This window comes from Amia ocellicauda, chromosome 14 (assembly GCF_036373705.1).
Source record: "Amia ocellicauda isolate fAmiCal2 chromosome 14, fAmiCal2.hap1, whole genome shotgun sequence".
Lineage (NCBI taxonomy): Eukaryota > Metazoa > Chordata > Actinopteri > Amiiformes > Amiidae > Amia > Amia ocellicauda.
The window spans coordinates 31,941,292-31,959,494 of record NC_089863.1 but is presented as its reverse complement, the minus strand read 5'-3'; the positions used below and the strand labels follow the sequence as shown (position 1 = coordinate 31,959,494).

Here is an 18,203-nt window from a genome sequence, read left to right as displayed (position 1 = left end):
TTTCTCTTCCTTTTCCTAATGTGTGGTTTATCCAGTCCTCCTCTGTCCTGTCCTTTCCACCATCAGATATTATACAGTGTCACAACACTCACACACACACACACATTTACTCTTTCTTGCATTCATTAGTGTTTTCAGGCACTCAGTCGGAATAAACAAACACCTCCCAGGGTAGCTGATTTTTCTTCCTTTAAATTTATATAAAAAAGATTAATTGGGATTTGTTACACTGAGTTCTACTGAACGCGTTAATGTTATCTGCTTGGTGGTACAGGTTACATCAGACACAAAACAAGAATGCATACAACAATGTTCTGTTCCTTGGTTTGCTCTTTTTTGTATTCCTCTTAAATACACTCACAGAGAAGGGCTATAGAAGTGTACTGTGCTGGGATATCACACCACCTCCCCCACACAGCGGTTCTCCCCACGGATTCACAACACGCATCAAAGAGGCACGCCAGCACAAGCAAGCAAGTGATCAATGCTGTTTTTTTGTTGTTTTTTTGCAGTTTTTCTTGCACAAAAACAATTTGGAAACCTGGTTTTCCTCTACACGAGAAAACATGAAAAATACGGAACAGAGAAAGTTGCATTCTAAATAGACTTCAATGTAAAATACCCACTTTTTTGATTACTGACATTGGCTTATGTGAGATAATTGTGCATTGATTACATTTAAGTTTAAATCAAACAAACAGAGAAAGGATTATCAACAACAGAAGACGCCTCTGAACGGAGTTGGTCTGGGTTCGCTGGACGCCGGGCTCTCCTCTGTGCACCGATGATCGGCCAGGAGGTCTCGGCTCTGGTCTGAGGGAAAGCGTTTGAATGTGGACAGAACTGCAGTCCAGAGAACGCTGATGAACCTGGTTCCATTTGATCCAAACATCAATGGCCAGACCTACACACTGCGTGAACGAGGAGAGAGGATGATCTTGCCGCAGGCTCCTCCGGTCATATCCAATGGGTCATCCTGTGCAGATCCCGAGCATGACAGAGGATTCAGGATTCAGGCTTCACTTCTGCTGCTGGATCAGGACAGCGATGTACCAAACTGGGGACTCTCCCAAAGAAACCAGCAGGCCCTGAGGACACACCAGTCAGGCAGGGATGGAGAACAGGTTTGGCATTCAAACCAATAAGCAAAATAAAGCAGAAAGCCTGAGGGACCGTCCGAGACACGGGGCAGGGGGTTCTGGGAAGGGGTGCGGCTCAGAAACATGCCGGCAAGCGGCCGACACACTGGGGCAGACACCCCTATCACCGTGTTTAGGGATCCTGGGACATTCTTGCAAGAGAAGGAAATTATAATTTATAAGAATAACGTTAACAAATCCCCCCTCCACCTCCCCTGCCCAAGAAATATGGAATTCAGGACTCAGGGTTTATCTCCTGTTCGGAAAGGGCCCCCGCGTTTTGTCATTCTCTTTCCGGAGAGATGAAGATGGCGAGTATTCAAAATTTTGGCTTTAGGCTCAAGAGGCTCTCAGCGGAGGACACCCCCGACACACATGGTCCGACAGCACGACACACAGCAGCCTGCCCCTTCCTCACTGATGTAGAGCTGTGGGGTGAGTGAGTTGTGCTTCGAATGCAAGACTGTGTGTGTGTGTGTGTGTGTGTGTGTGTGTCTGTGTGGCTCTGTGAGTGTGTGTGTGTGTAGAGTGTGTGTGTGTCTGTGTGTGGTGTGTGTCTGTGTTTGTGTGTGTGTAGTGGGTGTGTAGGTGGGTGTGTGTGTGGTGTGTGTCTGTGTGTGTGGTGTGTGGTGGGTGTGTGGTGGGTATGGTGTGTGTCTGTGTGGTGGGTGTGGTGTGTACACAAAGCAAATCACACCTCTTCCCCCAAACAAAAACAAAAACGAACAGCAAGAGAGCCCAGTCCAGCCCCTCACAAACTCCCGGGGGCTTCACTCGTCTCCAGCACCCCCTCCGACACCTCCGTCCTGGCGGCTGCGTCACACATTACCCACAGTACTCTCAGCAGGCTGTGGCCACCCACCACAGGACCAGCAGCAGCAGGACTGAGAGCGAACAGACCGTGTTATCATCATCATCATCATCATCATCAATAGAAACTCACTCTACTCACTCTCGCTCTCCCTCCGTTCTGGTAGACATACCGATTGTACATCTGCTTCCAAAAGACATTCTTGTCTCGTCACCGAGTCGCGTCGTCTTCGTCGTCTTGGTGTGACAACGCACATGGATATAAAACGATTAAAAATAATAAGTGTAGCGTTATGTTGGGTGTATTTTGATAAGAGCATTTTAGCTCTGAGCTGAAGCACTGATCTAGAGAAGACCTCTCCCCCCCAAAGTTGTCAGATTTCCTTAACTCATCAGCTTGGAACTGGTTTGCATCAAAGTGACAGTTTTGGGGAGGATGGCACCTAGAATGGGCCGAATGGTTTGGATTCCTGCTGTGAGATGTCTGGAGAAAGGGGCCTGTAGTTGATAAAAACTCTTTGAAGTGGATGAGAGCCAAAATCCCGACATAGAGCTACGAACCCAGGCCAACTGGCATTTCCAAAAGATGGCATGGATTGACATCAGTCATAAATCTAGCCCCCCTCCAATAGGACACTGGGGGCTGAAACCGAAATCCAATCTCAAGAACTCAGGAACCAATCACCTATTGATCTGACAGACTATAAAGAACAGCGCACAGTCTCTTTCTCTCTCTCTCTCACCTGAATCAGAAACTCACTGCCACAGCTCAACCTGTAGCTCTGTTGCCCGAACCGGAACCAGAAACCAACCAAGTCTTTGCCGGCAACAGAAGAGTTAAACTGGGAGAAGGAGATTGAGCCGTATGAAGAATTCTTTTAAAGGACTTTATTAAATAAAGAACTTTACAGACTGCGCATGCCCACCTGTGCCCACCTGATCAGTGGAGTTTTACAGCTGGACAATTGACTAAGTCGACTGTATACGAAAGACTTTGTCTTCAAGTAACTACGGTGGAACCCTGCTTACAAAGAAGATTTTGTGCACAACCTTGGAGCCTTCAAACCAGTGGAAAATCTGTTTGGAAAAGACTCTACATTCGCGAAACCCCAACTTCCAGGTGCATCGACTGAGTGGAAGTTCTTGGACAAAGCCGAACCGGACTGCCTTTGTTCCAAACCACACGGACCTCGTGCCGTGTGCTATTATCTGAGCCCGAAGCCAGAGAGGCCTCTCTGCAACGAAGTTCAGATAAGTTTAACAGTTTGGAGTTCGTGATTCATCACATTTGAGAAATCAATTAGAAATGTTAATCTGTGATTCATAACTCTAGAATGTGTAATATCATTTAGTTTTCTTAAATATAAATGTGTGTTGCATTAAACTGTTTTGTTGATAATTTTAGAAATAAAATCTGTCAACGCTGAGAAATATCTTCTCATTCCTGTTTAACTGTTTAGTCTGAAATTGACACAAGTTAATAGACATTAGATTATTGGTGGACTTGCCTATCCTTAATCATTGAATAATAATCAGTTAAGGGAAATTGTGGTAACAAGTAATGGTAGGATCTTTCTCTGCACCTAAACGTAAATGAGACTGATATATATATAACGAGAAGTTACCTGACATAAATACTAACCTGCGTAGTTATTTAATGTCTGACTAACAATACTAATGAGAGACTCACCTTCGTCTTACTAACCGGTATTGTAGTCAATGTGTTTATAACCTTTTTTGTTTAACGATTTGTGTTATCATATGCGATCCCATGGTCTTTGATTTGGTCACGGAAGTGATTTGTCTTTGATTTGTTGATCTAGAGTTGAATTTTAATTAGTTTTTCCCTTTTGTATAATTAGTGTAGTGCTACATTTAGTCTTTGTTTTTGAATAAATTTGACAATTTATATCTTTGGAATTGGTGTCTGCGTCCAATTATTACAGAAATTGAGTTCTACAAGATTCCAGGATTCGTGATAAGGTGATACTATAAATTCACTTCTTTAATTGAAATTTATAAGTGTACCTTACGCTACATAAGAAAACAAAACCAAAAGATTGCACAGTATGGAGACGGCACGGACACCTCCAGCAGGCGGTTGTTCTTGCGTTTGCAGGTGGTGCTGTTGCTGTTCCTGGGCCCGCCTGGGACGAATTTCACGCACACCTTGTCCTGCTTGAACTGGACCAGGAACCTGCAGTGGGGGGACAGAGAGACGGACACAGGACGTGAGAAGCCAGCCGATCACAGAGCAGCATTTCCCAGCATCCCTATGGCTGTGATCTTGTGCATCAATCTCCCACGCAGTGGTTTGTGGGTATTTACAGCACACTGTGGGACAGATTACATCCGATCCCAGAACAAACCATTCCAGAAAATATATATATTTTTCACTCTGCAGATATTTGTGTATCTAACCCTTGTATGTGTGATTTGTAAGTGAACATTCAGCCCGGCCTGCGTACTTGTCGGTGATGTCCACGCTGATCTGGCTTCGGTCGGCGGCACTGGCGGCGGTGCGGTGCAGCTTGGTGACGATCTCGATCAGGCGCTCATTGCTCAGCAGGTAGTCTCCCTTGGCGGCCGCGGCGGAGCCCTGCGGGGACACAACCATCGCAGTTGGAGGCAGAGAGACGGAGAGAACAGCACAGAGAAGACTCGCACTCACTCACATGCACAAGCATGACATCCTACATGCACCAGGGACACCAGTTGTCGCCGGCTGTACCTCTTTGAGATGCAGCGCGAAGAAGCCATCGCTCTGGGACCTGACAGAAACGCTACTGATGTCATCCAGGGGTACGTTGGACTTGATCTGCCCCGACTTCTGATCGGCCAGGATGAGGCTGTTTTTGGTGAGCAGGAAAAGCTGGGGAGCCCCCTGAGAGGGATAGGAGACGAGTTACGCAGAGACATGCCAGCCCCCCCGGCATTTTTAAATCAGCTACTGGACGCTGCCGAACGCTGGCCCAGTCCTCCCACACCGGACCCCCATAAGCCCTGCCCAACGCCGGCCAGGAGACCCCGAGAGATACTTGCATTGCCATTGGCCCAGTTGACTGTGTCTGCCAGGATGATTTTCTCCTCCACAAGGCTGCCTAGCTTCTGGTATTTTGGATTTTTGCTGATTTCCAGATAGTCCCCTTTGAATGGCTGGCTGACACTGCGAAACAGACAACACAGTCACAATCACACACACACACACACTCCAGCACACAAGAGTGCAGGTCTGGCACACTGACACCTCCTGTGGTGAAAACTCACCTAAGAGCTGCTAAGAAACTAAGAGCTGCCTTTGCCATTTGGTTTTTGCCGTTTTTGTTGTTGTTTTGCGTTGTTGTTGGGAATGCAACGGCTCTTCTGGGAAACAGGCGGCTCACAAGCGACAGCTGTGGTCTCTGACTTCTCACAGCGCTTCAGTATTAACTCCTTCACCACACCAGGCTGGCCGAGATGCGTTTCTCATGTGAATTGTTTACACTGCTCTGACGGTGTGGCGCAGATGTAAACACTCACAGATGTGCCAGAATGTCCTCAACTGATACCCAAGCATTCCTAGCCTTGACTTCCTGCACCCTGCCAGTCGGGGGGGCTGTGTGTGGCTGCGCTCTCGGTACCTGCTGGGGTACAGGGTCTTCCTGTCCTTGAACATCTCGCTGGCCTCCAGCTTCTCCTCGAAGATGGCCTTCTTCTGCTCGGTGAACTGGCTCCTGTACTACTTGCACTGGGAATCAAAACAAAACATGAAAAACGAATATATAACTGCTGCTGTGAAGGGTTCAGTCTGGACATGCTTTACAGAGTATAACCATCATCGTAATACATTCTCAGTGTGCTCAGCGTGTGCAGTCGTCCGCGTGCTCAGCACGTGTGGAGTGGTGTGTGTTTTAACCATGTACAGTTGTCTGTTCTGGGCTTGTGTCAGCAGAGCGCCGACAGACTGGTCGGCTGACCCCGGGGGCTTGAACGCTCCAGCCAGTCTGGAGACCACGTCATCACAGTGACAGGCTCAGGCGGGAGCCCTGTTCAGGCGTGTGCTCTGATGTGTGCAGTCTACGTACCCTCCACAGGTGGAAGACCCTCAGCTCCTCGTGGGTGTCCTCCAGGAAGAGGTAGGGCCTGGCCGGCCAACTCTTGTCGATGGGAGACATGGAGGGCATCGTCTTCTTCAGGTCCAGGAAATATTTCTGCATCTGGAAGCCAGACAGACATAGCATCACAGCCTTCTGGTGGGGTGGCTGCTAGGCTCCTAAAGGCTTGAAATGCTCCCCACGCCTGCATCACAGCTCACTACACCACAGACTTCTACGAATGGCCGTTATTCTAACCCTTTCTCACGGAGCGCACTCACGATTCTCTGCAGGATGAACTCGTAGATCTTCTTGCCGGCATTGGCTCTGAAGAACTTCCTGTACTCCCGACGCACCTGGCCAGGGGTGGGAGGGAGGAAGAGGAGAATGAGGTGAGTCCCGCGGCACACAGGGTGCGCACCCCCCGAAAGAGAGAGCACGGGGGACCTGCCTCCATGAGGAAGAGGAGGAGGAGGAGGAAGTGGGATGGAGGTGAGGAAGATGATGGTGGTGATGGCACAGGAGTGCGCGCCCCACAGAGTGGCTGCATGTGAGCTGAAGTATCAAACGAGTGGTTAGTCACAGAAGATGATCTGTCCCCACGATGAACGGTGAAGAAAAAACCCCACACAGAACACGAAAGAAACATTACCACAGTGAGCGCTAGAGGGGCCATTGAGCACTTCTCCTGTAGTTCTGGGCGAACTGGTCCATTCAGACAGTCCCAGAACACACACAGGTTTCTGATTGTCCCCGCACGACATTACAGCCCCAGTGCGAATGGACAGCGGTCCCGAGACACAGGTCAGAGACGCAACGAATATGGACTGTGAAATGAAGGGACATGCTTTGAGAATTCGGCAGCAGTAAGTAAGTAAGAGGGGCTCCCAGCACAGGGAGGGGGCTGGGCAGAGGGTCCTGCACACAGCAGGCATGTTGGACAGACGCACGGGTGGGCATGCAGGCAGCCAACTCCTGGAGAATCATTTTATTTATGGGTTCATTTTTTCTCTCGCTGTCTTTTTATCAGTTTGCCAATTCAGTAGCTAAAATAACTACCAAAAAGCACTGGTTCTGTAAAAGCAGCTGCCACTTAATTATCACAGCTGGATTATCTAAAACCCGGATTATCCCCGCAGATTAGATTCTGCTTTATATACAGTGGGACACGTCCAGAGCCGCGGTGACACCCAGATCACCGGAGCTCAGTTGTGCATCAACGGAGGATTGCGGGGATCAGAGCCGACTGCACAACAATCACACACTCACTCACTCACACAAACCAATACAGACACACAGAGTCACACAGGGAAACAGAGGGACACATGGGGACACACTCAGAAGTGTGGGGCGTGTCAGAAATGGGACGCCTGCAGGGGGGCAGTGCTGCTTGGGGACCAGTCCAGTTCCTAACCCCCCTGGTGTGCGATGCAGTGCGAGACGCCTGGCTGTTGTGACGTTGCACTGTTTGGTTTAATTTAAATTAATTGAGGAGCAGACCCCTCAGAGCCAGTGAGGCTGAGGGTACGTCCCGCACCATCACTGCCTGCCTGTCTGTTTCTGCCTGCCTGCCTGCCTGCATGTCTGTCCATCTGTCCATCCGTCTACCTCCCTGGTGGCTCCTCCTCCTTCAGGCACCTCAGCTCCCTGCGTTCCTGCGGAGTCCTCAGACCGAGGAGAGAGGGATTGAAACAGGGAAACAAAACAACCACCAAAACCCCCCAAAACCCCCCAGACAGGTCCATCACAGCACAGGGTGTTCAGCAGTGAGGGCCGAGTTCCTACTGAACTCCGTTGTCCTGCACAGTTTGGATGCTGCACAGGGCCTTTTTGGGGACGATGCTTGGCTCTACCCCTCTGGTTGAATCTAACGTCTCTCAGGCTGGTCTTAGTGTTTCTCCACCCCAGCCCAGTAAGCGGAGTCCTGCTCTCAATCACAGCTGCGGCACACACTCGAGGACGAGGGACCCAGCAGGGACTTTTCCCGCAGTGCTTGTCAGCGGCCCACACAGGGCAGGCTATGTGCACACCGGGCTGCCTTTCTTTTCCACCAAACCCCCTCCCCCAAGTCATGTCAATTTCCCATGCACTCACCTGGACGCAGGCCAGGAGTTTTAATATCACGGAAAGGAGATCATTGCACTCCAAGCACACTCGCGAGATTGAACAGAGGAATCTAAACAAAGCGCAGAGCCGTCGCTGAGTGGTCACTTTATCCGTGCTGGAGTGCCGGGAGGTGCTGTCAGGGTGAGTTCTCGGCAAAGACAGAGTCACACATTACTCTCTCTGTCTCTTCCCATCGTCTCTCCCTCTGACCATGAGTCTCTGCACAGCTGGGGGTGACAGTGTTCCCGATCCTCAGCTGGATTTCCCCTCCCCTCTCTCACAATCTCTCTCTTTCACTCTCTCACCCCCGTCTTCCTCTCTCAACAGGAAAGCCCAATCACAGCAGACTAGCATCTGCACCAGCTGGTCTGGACCGCAGGGGAGGTGAGGGGTGCTGTGAGCCTGGCCAGCCCGGTGCCCAACACACACAGGAGGCATGGCTCAGCTTCACAGCAGCCTCCTTCAGCGGCCACGCCCGGCGCCGAGCGGGAGTCACGATGGCCCGGCATGATTACATTCCAGAGCCGAGGTCTGCAGGCGCCGCGGTCACACCGAGACACTCTGTGGCGCTGCCTCCACGCGTCAGCGATGAAGAGGAAGGAGGAGGATTGTTTGTATAGAATTGGGGCCTGCCAATGGAGAATGAGCAGCTTGGAATCCCGGGAGCTTAAAGCCAGAAATGGTTCTGGTGAGAGCTGCGGCGCAGAGAGAGTCACTGACGTCTCTGGTGTAGCGTAAGGTACACTTATAAATTTCAGTTAAAGAAGTGAATTTATAGTATCACCTTATCACGAATCCTGGAATCTTGTAGAACTCGATTTCTGTAATAATTGGACGCAGACACCAATTCCAAAGATATAAATTGTCAAATTTATTCAAAAACAAAGACTAAATGTAGCACTACACTAATTATACAAAAGGGAAAAACTAATTAAAATTCAACTCTAGATCAACAAATCAAAGACAAATCACTTCCGTGACCAAATCAAAGACCATGGGATCGCATATGATAACACAAATCGTTAAACAAAAAAGGTTATAAACACATTGACTACAATACCGGTTAGTAAGACGAAGGTGAGTCTCTCATTAGTATTGTTAGTCAGACATTAAATAACTACGCAGGTTAGTATTTATGTCAGGTAACTTCTCGTTATATATATATATCAGTCTCATTTACATTTAGGTGCAGAGAAAGATCCTATCATTACTTGTTACCACAATTTCCCTTAACTGATTATTATTCAATGATTAAGGATAGGCAGGGCCACCAATAATCTAATGTCTATTAACTTGTGTCAATTTCAGACTAAACAGTTAAACAGGAATGAGAAGATATTTCTCAGCGTTGACAGATTTTATTTCTAAAATTATCAACAAAACAGTTTAATGTAACACACATTTATATTTAAGAAAACTAAATGATATTACACATTCTAGAGTTATGAATCCCAGATTAACATTTCTAATTGATTTCTCAAATGTCATGAATCACAAACTCCAAATTGTTAAACTTATCTGAACTTCGTTGCAGAGAGGCCTCTCTGGCTTCGGGCTCAGATAACAGCACACGGCACGAGGTCCGTGTGGTTTGGAACAAAGGCAGTCCGGTTCGGCTTTGTCCAAGAACTTCCACTCATGTCGATGCACCTGGAAGTTGGGGTTTCGCGAAAGTAGAGTCTTTTCCAAACAGATTTTCCACTGGTTTGAAGGCTCCAAGGTTGTGCACAAAATCTTCTTGGCAAGCAGGGTTTCCACCGTAGTTAGAAAGCAGGGCCCTGTTCATTCCAAGGGTCAAGTTTCTTAAGACTCAATAGCTATTTAAATGACTGAACACTTTCGTATACAGTCGACTTAGTCAATTGTCCAGCTGTAAAACTCCAATGATCAGGTGGGCACAGGCGGGCATGCGCAGTCTGTAAAGTTCTTTATTTAATAAAGTCCTTTAAAAGAATTCTTCGTACGGCTCAATCTCCTTCTCCCAGTTTAACTCTTCTTTTGCCAGCAAAGACTTGGTTGGTTTCTGGTTCCGGTTCTGGCAACAGAGCTACAGGTTGAGCTGTGGCAGCGAGTTACTGGTTCAGGTGGGAGAGAGAGAAAAAGAGGCAGTGCGCTGTTCTTTATACGTCTGTCAGATCAATAGGTGATGGGTTTATGAGTTTTTGAGATTGGATTTCGGTTTCAGCCCCCAGTGTCCTATTGGAGGGGGGCTTGATTTATGACTGATGTCAATCCATGCCATCTTTTGGAAATGCCGGTTGGCCCAGGATCGTAGCTCTGTGTCTGGATTTCAGCTCTTCGTCCATTTCAAATAATTTTTTATTACCTACAGGCCCCTTTCTCCAGACATCTCATAGCAGGATTCCAAACTATTTGGCCTATTCTCGTTGCCATCCTCCCCAAAACTGTCACTTTGATGTAAACCAGTTCCAAGCTGATGAGTTAAGGAAATCTTATAACTTTGGGGGGGAGAGGTCTTCTTTAGATCAGTGCTTCAGCTCAGAGCTAAAATGCTCTTATCAAAATACACCCAACATAACGCTACACTGGGGTTGGGGGGAGAGGACTGCTCCTGCAGCATCCCTGCCAACTTCCCTCAGGGGGCACAAACATCTCTCAGAGGGCACGAGCACAGACACACTGGAGGCCTTTCCAGCCTGGGCTTCAGCACACAGTGGGAATCACTTTGTTGTTTCCAGCTGAGGGGTAGAGTGAGGCACTGGATTGTCTTTTTTGTGCCAGTGTTGTCAGTCACTCAATCAAACCCATAAAAGCATCACAGTTCGGTTCAGAGCCAATGTTGCTATGGAACACAAATCTTTAACTATAGCAATCCCCCCCGGACGCATTTGGCTTCATTCCAGAGAGGCCGAGAGGTGAAAGAAAGAGGGAGAAACTCACGTAGATTTCGTTGTGGTCGAACCGTTTCTTGAGATTCTCGATGAAGGAGTCCTCGGACAGTGGCTCCAGCAGCACCATGTCTCCCTCGCCGATCATGTTGTTGAGAAGCGACGTCTTCACCTCCATCTTGGACATAACTCCCCCCTGAGAGCAACAAACAGAAACACGTCAACAGGGCAACACACCCTACAAACCCAGACACCATCATCACCTCCAGCATCAACTGCTTATCCGTGGAGACAAGGACGAGGTTGTTGTTTTACCGTTTTACCAGGTTTGCATGCGAGTATTTGATAAGAAATCTGGCCCTTTTCCTGTGAGGCATCGACCCCGACTGCCTGAGAGATGGATCCCATTAGCGACGAACTCGAGGAGCCAAACACTTGACTGCTGCTCGGCACAAGTGTCTAGAGTGCGATGTTGAGACGCCCGCCATCGTACATTCAAAAACAATAAACAGCAGAAGCAGGTTGCGTGCATTGTGAAAACATTGTAAAAGATGCTGCTGTATTAACCCCTCAGGGGATTTTTACTTGTTTTTAAAGAGCTGCTGGAAACACAATTGTATTAACCATTCCAAACTGATCAGTTTGACTTCTTTGGCTTCTAGTCACTATTCAAAACTAACCCACTATGCAAAACACACCGCCACCGCAGGGGAGGGGAGGCGTCTTACAGCGTGTCCTCGGATTGGGAGGCATGAAGGCTGCCGGTCCGACTGTCAGACTCGCAGCCTGGCCCCTCCACCCAGGACGCAGTGCAGGACGGTGCCCCTCCGTCCCCCTCCGTCCCTCCCAGGATACAGACGGCAGAAACCATAGTTTGCGGCACAAAGCACATTGCTGGCGACTGCACATTTTCACTACACGTATCAGTGGCCTTTGGACACTAATCCCTTCTTAACCCGTCTCTCAACCTTCCTCTCTCTCTCGCTCTCTCCTTCTCTCCCCAGTAGCCATGCTCAGCCGTTTATTTCACCGAGCTGCGTTCAGACAAATGCTCCTTTGTCCGTGAGGAAACTGCAGTCCAACTCCAAACATCGTCAACTGCAGCTGCGTTAATACATCTCTAATCCACTTATTTAAATCAGTTATTTGAAACAGAGAGTTACAAGATTAAAGTTAATAGCATAACTCTTCAAAAACTGCACTTTGTGAAACAAAAGCTAAACATACAGCCTTAAATGCCTCTGCAAAACTATGTATAGATCTTATGCTAATCATCTTTTACAGGCCATTCGAATGTTTAAAACAAAACATATTTAATTCTGTGACCCACTGTCCCCTAGAAAACAAAACCAATATGTGCTGAATGTGTGTGAATGCTTTAAAGATGTTTTACCGGGACTAGGATGTTTTACCGGGACTCCTCCCCCATGAGATTGTGTCAGACACTTAATTTCCTGCATTCTGGTGAATTTGTAAGCACCAATTTGTGCTTTGTATGCATCAATTTCAAAGTCATCTGCTACTCTCAACATGAATGTACAGGACATAAAGACTCAATAAGAGTAAAGCACAGTTGCATCAATTATATTAAGGATTAAAACATCAGATCATAGACATGGGCAAAATGTTTGGTCTATCAAAATAAACTATTTGGTATATTTGGAAGAAGCAAGAACTCATTATTACTTTTTCTTCCACATGTACTTTTTGTTTCTCCTTGCTGCCAGAAGCAATGCCTTATCCTTCAAAACCAGTGTGTGGAACTCGGCACAGGACAGGTCAAAGTTCACAGAGACAAGCAGCTCACTCTTCATGAGTTCCACAGAACACCGGTTCCGGACCTCACGCCACTTGGTTTTCATCCTGGAGAACATTCTATCCACAAACCTTTTTGAGGCTGATGAAGAGAATATTTGGCAGATCAGTTGCCTGAAATATAGCCATCCACTTGGCTGCCACATCTTTATTGTTCCATTGATCCCCCTCCTGAAGCTTCTCCACAATGATGTTCAGTGTGGTGCACTCATCATAGAGCTCGTCCATGTTCACTCTGGCCATGAGGTGAAGCTTCTCACAAATCTTCTCCAGGTAATTGAAGGTGAGTTTGTCATGGAGAGAGAGGGGTGGAAGACAGTGAAGCCAATGGCTTTCAGAGAAGTCGAACCATTTCTCGATGTACCTGAGGGCAGTGACGATGAACGCAGTGAACTCCTCCCTTGAATTGCCTGCATCAACTGTAGAGAGATGTTGCAGCTCTGTTTTGTGAGGTAACCATAGAACTGGTCATCTCACCTTAGTTTGGCACTGAAGGAATACATGATGGGATACAGCTCTACACATGTAGTAGCACTGGCCTCAAGCTTCTTGACAACCTCTTCAAAGAGGTAGAGAATGTTGTCGCAGAAGATGAGGTAAACCTCCACAACATCGCCATCATCCTCCTCTACTCCGGAATCAGTGGTGAGCTTCAACAAAGGCTGATGAAGTAGGACTTCAATGCCGACTAGCTTTGCAGGAGTTGTGAGATGGCAGGTTGAGAGAAAGCCATCTGGTAGTTTCCTTGCATGTAAGATATATATATATATATATATATATATATATATATATATATATATATATATATATATATATATCTATATATATCTATATATCTATATATCTATATATATCTATATATCTATATATCTATATATCTATATATCTATCTATATATATATATATACACTCACCTAAAGGATTATTAGGAACACCTGTTCAATTTCTCATTAATGCAATTATCTAACCAACCAATCACATGGCAGTTGCTTCAATGCATTTAGGGGTGTGGTCCTGGTCAAGACAATCTCCTGAACTCCAAACTGAATGTCTGAATGGGAAAGGAAGGTGATTTAAGCAATTTTGAGCGTGGCATGGTTGTTGGTGCCAGACGGGCCGGTCTGAGTATTTCACAGTCTGCTCAGTTACTGGGATTTTCACGCACAACCATTTCTAGGGTTTACAAAGAATGGTGTGAAAAGGGAAAAACATCCAGTATGCGGCAGTCCTGTGGGCGAAAATGCCTTGTTGATGCTAGAGGTCAGAGGAGAATGGGCCGACTGATTCAAGCTGATAGAAGAGCAACTTTGACTGAAATAACCACTCGAGGTATGCAGCAAAGCATTTGTGAAGCCACAACACGTACAACCTTGAGGCGGATGGGCTACAACAGCAGAAGACCCCACCGGGTACCACTCATCTCCACTACAAATAGGAAAAAGAGGCTACAATTTGCACAAGCTCACCAAAATTGGACAGTTGAAGACTGGAAAAATGTTGCCTGGTCTGATTGAGTCTCGATTTCTGTTGAGACATTCAGATGGTAGAGTCAGAATTTGGCGTAAACAGAATGAGAACATGGATCCATCATGCCTTGTTACCACTGTCCAGGCTGGTGGTGGTGGTGTAATAGTGTGGGGGATGTTTTCTTGGCACACTTTAGGCCCCTTAGTGCCAATTGGGCATCGTTTAAATGCCACGGCCTACCTGAGCATTGTTTCTGACCATGTCCATCCCTTTATGACCACCATGTACCCATCCTCTGATGGCTACTTCCAGCAGGATAATGCACCATGTCACAAAGGTCGAATCATTTCAAATTGGTTTCTTGAACATGACAATGAGTTCACTGTACTAAGCAGTGGCCCCCACAGTCACCAGATCTCAACCCAATAGAGCATCTTTGGGATGTGGTGGAACGGGAGCTTCGTGCCCTGGATGTGCATCCCACAAATCTCCATCAACTGCAAGATGCTATCCTATCAATATGGGCCAACATTTCTAAAGAATGCTTTCAGCACTTTGTTGAATCAATGCCACGTAGAATTAAGGCAGTTCTGAAGGCGAAAGGGGGTCAAACACAGTATTAGTATGGTGTTGCTAATAATCCTTTAGGTGAGTGTATATATATATATATATCTTGCATGCATTATGTCATTACGCCAAGGTTGATTGATTGATTGATTGATTGGCAGACGAAAACCCCCCCCTGAACAATTATCATAAGTAATGCTTATTGTATGCCTTTTTGTGTTGCAATGTGGTTCCTCTTGTTGTCATACAAATACCACATACAGTAGTAATGTAGTTTGTTCAGTGAGTGTTCTTTATTAATATAATTTTATATCTAAATATATCAGATTACACGCTGGCATGGCGCAAGGGATTGTGGGAGAGAAGATAGATGACGTATGACGCTAACCACGCCCCTCGCATTATGTTTTGAGATATTTTGACGTCACACTATCAAAGATTACAGAATCATTTGATTTGAACCTTGGTGAGCTCAGTCTGCTGTGGATGAAGAAGAACTAGATACTACATTTGTGCTATTCTCTTTAGAATATCCTACATTCCTGTCATTCTTAATTGTATAGCCTACATTCGTGCCATTCTCATTAGTATAGCGTACATTCGTGCCATTCTCATTAGTATAGCCTACATTCGTGTCATTCTCAATAGAATAGCCTACATTCGTGCCATTCTCAATCGAAGCAATCACATTAAGGAATACGAAGAAATCAGTGAGTTCTTCCTTAATACACTTATTGATGTCAATTTCTGCCTTAATTCATTAATGCATTAATGTCTCTAATTTTCCATAGGTTCTATTAGTACACAATTAATGCTGTGTCAAGGGATTGCTTAATTAGCTAATTATATTTGGGTGTAAGCAAATGCATTTGTATATAATTTGAACATGTATACCAATGGTTTGTAATGCCCATTAAGGTGTGTTGTGTTGGAAAGGTGCATATTAATTTGTGTGGTCAATATTACATTTTTCTATTGTGTACACTCTTGAGTGGGCATCAGTTTGTGAGTTTGTGTATGTGCGTCTGCCACTGTTTGAGTGTGTTACTGCGCTGTGGTAGTAATCTTTGTCTTAGAGCTGGGGTTCCCAATCCTGGTCCTGCAGGACCTTTTACCCTGCTGTTTCTTGTTCCAACTGAGCCCTCAATTTCTTAATTGAACCCTTAATTATAGGAAGAGCCTGCTTAGATTTGACTTTTTAAATTGTATAATAAAATAGTTGGTTCTTTAGTAAGTTTTTTATACAATTCTATACTTCACTTAAAACCCCTACTTTTTAAAATAATAAAAAGGCTCTGATTTAGGAAATGATTAGTTCAATTAAGGGTCCAATCAAGTAATTGAGAGCTTGGTTGGAACAAAAAACAGTATTTCATGTAGATCGTCATAATCCACACTGATTACACACAGATTTGTTTGTTTATAATTTTAGGTTGTGAGCTCATTGAAGGTGTTACTGTAGCTACCTGAGCAAGGTGGAGATGGACCGGCAGAGGAGCTCCATGGAGCAGGAGGTACTGTACAGCTGACCCCTGTGGGCAGACAAAGCACTGCACACACAGAGCACTGCACACTAGACAGTCGCCATCACAGACTGTTGGCTGGTGCATAAAGGATATTGTAATTCTTAGTATTATAATTCAGGGTTTCCTCCAGGTGGTCTGTTTCACATTTGATGACGGGGGGTGGGGGTTGTAGGGGTCGAGAACTTGAGGAGAGGGCAGCTCGAAAGAAAGGGCGCTTGTTACTTAGAAAATTAATTGTTAATGCTCACTGTCTCTTCTTGGTTTGGCTCAGGTCACTGCGGAGGAGCTGGGCCCCATTACAGAGTCCATCCTGTTGGCAGTTCTGCAGGCCATCCGCTCCCAGTCCTTGTCCTCCTGCCTCCTGGACCTGCCGAGCCCCACCACGTCCTGTAGTGCCAGGCGGCTGGATGGTGCTGTGAAGGCGGTGGTCCTCAGCACCATGTCAGTCGGGCTCGGCAAGGTGAAGGGGGTGATGTCCAACATGTAGCACTAGGCCATCAGGCGGCCATCAGACAACTGGAGGCCCAGGAGAAGCAGGAGTGCATTGAGACCCTGTTCCGGATGCTGCTGGGCATCATGGAGGATGTGATGTTTAACGCACAGGAGGCCATTTGGCGTCTTCAAGCCCAGTAGGGGCAGGAGCACAGTGAGACCCTGTTCCGGATGGTAGAGAGCATAGCGGCGAACGTGATGTTCAGGGTATTCAGGGCGCAGGAGTCTTTCGTGTGGCTGCAAGAAGACCAGGAAGATGGCGACACTCTGCTCAGGATGGCAGAGGGGATTGTGGAGAGGGTGAGGCTCGGCTCCCAAGAGACCCTAAGGCAGCTGCAGTCCGAGGGGGGGCAGGAGTTAGAGAGTTATGAAAGTACACTCAGTAAGAGCCAGCAGTTTGTGCAGTGTAGTCGATCACATTCTCATTGTGATGATGTCACGTGTGTTCTCTAGAAGACAATGCATGTTATTGATTGACAAACCATGCAAGAAACCTTGAATGATGGTTTAAAACTTTATTTATAATAACAACAATAACAATAACAACAATAACAATAATGCCCACCCAAGACTGTGAGACTCAGTGACGGTGCAGCTCTTCCCACACTTGACCTTACAGTCTCTATCTTGTATGAGTGCGCTGGTGTCTGATGAGACTAGCCCTGCTTCCAGTGCTGCTGCGCAGTGGGAGCCCTTTCCCCAGAGTCAGGGAGAGCGCTGGCATCTACAGCTCCTGGGGGAGAGACGACACAGGAGAGCAGCAGAGAAGACAGCAGCTCTGAAAACTCACACAGTTCCTGTGATTCCTACACCAGTTATTATATCAGAACATCATTAAGAAGTGCTAATAAAGTGTCCAGTCAGCACATAATTAAACTGGGAGCATGTATGAAGTCAGACAGGGAGAGCACAGCCTGGCGTGGGAGGAGTAACAGTTTTGATTGCAGCCAATAACTTTGCAGGAAATGCTTGTCAATCCTAATCCTAAAAAATGACTGAGAAGTGTCTTCTGCAAGTGATTGGCCACAAGGATTGACAAGCATTTCCTGCAAAGTTATTGGCTGCAATCAAAACTGTTACTCTATCAATATCTAATTCACGTTAAGCCCAATACGCAGTATGAATTGCGCAGGAGCTCACAGGACCTCGCAAAATCTGGTTTAATATTCAAACATATCAGCAGTTCATACCCAAGCTTTATATTTGATATAACTTCCCAATACCATTCATAACACCTGTGGTGTTTTTTTCTGACATCTGCAATATCAAAATCTGGTCAAACATTGATGAGTAAAATTGCTTAACGTGTCTCAGTTCAAATCATTTGAAATTCGAAATGTATTGAATTGTTAAAATCCT

General features: G+C 46.4%; 1 pseudogene; it reads right to left on the bottom strand.

The window, feature by feature from the left end:
* Positions 1-1,890: 1,890 nt before the first annotated feature.
* On the bottom strand, positions 1,891-6,145 carry LOC136767377 (unconventional myosin-Ib-like; annotated as a pseudogene).
* Positions 6,146-18,203: the final 12,058 nt, after the last annotated feature.